Source organism: Arachis ipaensis, chromosome B08, assembly GCF_000816755.2.
Source record: "Arachis ipaensis cultivar K30076 chromosome B08, Araip1.1, whole genome shotgun sequence".
Lineage (NCBI taxonomy): Eukaryota > Viridiplantae > Streptophyta > Magnoliopsida > Fabales > Fabaceae > Arachis > Arachis ipaensis.
This window is the reverse complement of record NC_029792.2, coordinates 127,878,658-127,879,886: the sequence shown is the minus strand read 5'-3', so window position 1 is coordinate 127,879,886 and position 1,229 is coordinate 127,878,658. Positions and strand designations below refer to the sequence as shown.

General features: G+C 24.3%; 1 protein-coding gene across 1 annotated transcript in view; it reads right to left on the bottom strand.

Moving 5' to 3' along the window:
- Positions 1-1,229, bottom strand: part of LOC107611765 (myb-related protein 308) — a gene marked incomplete in the record, with an annotated part of 8,228 nt that overhangs the window by 4,404 nt on the left and 2,595 nt on the right.

Genomic DNA, 1,229 nt, shown 5'->3' with positions numbered 1-1,229 from the left:
AAAGCCGCCACAAAATCAAATCTTCACGCCCCATATTGCAACATTTCTCGAAGCGCTTGTAACTCATTTTGTGGCGGTTTAAAACCACTACTAATCCCTATAAAAACCGCCGCTAAATCACATTTCTCTTGTAGTGAAAAATTTATTTTGTATCCTTAAATTTGGTGTTATACCAAGTAAATTTTCTTTTTGTCAATGGCAAAAAATGTTTCTAAAAGATGAAGAAAACATAATAATTGGATTTTGATATAATTTTTACATGTACTTTAATTTAAATAATTATCTCAGTATTCTTACAAAAATTCAGATGAAATACACAAATAATTTGCTAAATAAAAAAGTCATTAGTCACTTACTAAAAAATGTGCATTTTTCTATCATGTTTTAAAATATTTTAAGAATATTTTTATTCTTATCAAATTTAAAAAACATTTTTATCAACAATTTTAATAATTCAAAAATATTTTGAATGATTTATTCTAACCTTATAAAGAAAGTTTATTTGTCATGTAGTCCAGTGTTCCCATATTGTCTTGTTCTTCTTGTGACACTGTAAGTGGTTGGTTTGTGCATTCAAAATCTGTATCTGTGTCTCCTACCTAAACTCTCTAACATCAATATATGTTAATATATATTAGATAATTTATTATATTATTTATTATCATAAGGGTTCGCTATATTCAGGACCAGTAACTGCTCTGTGTTAATAATTGAGCATATATATATACATATCTTCTTAAACTTACTGTAATTTACCAAACATAGTTAATGCCTAACAACTCACATTCCTACCCACTAAAGTTTAATTAGTGGGTTATTTTAGATATATAAATAATTAAGTAGTCTTAAGTATCACATAATTCAAATCAAATATATAATTCTAACTTAATTTAAAGATATATGGAAGCAAGAAGTTCAAAATATTCTACTCGAATTGTACACTCCATGTTTTTATTAATAAGAATTCAATTTTACTTTCTAAATAAGAAAGCTATATTTTATTTTAGTTAACAACAAATGATAAACAAAAAGCCTCCGATCAAGTAGTGATATTTGATGAAATGATAATATAAATATTTTCTCAATAAATTAATATCGTGATAAAAATAGATAAATCATAAATTAAAACAATAAAACAACATTAAAAATGATGAAAGATTTTAAACAAAATTAAGTTAAATTCATCAACTACGCTAGGTATATACTAAAATTAATTAATCACGAAAAAT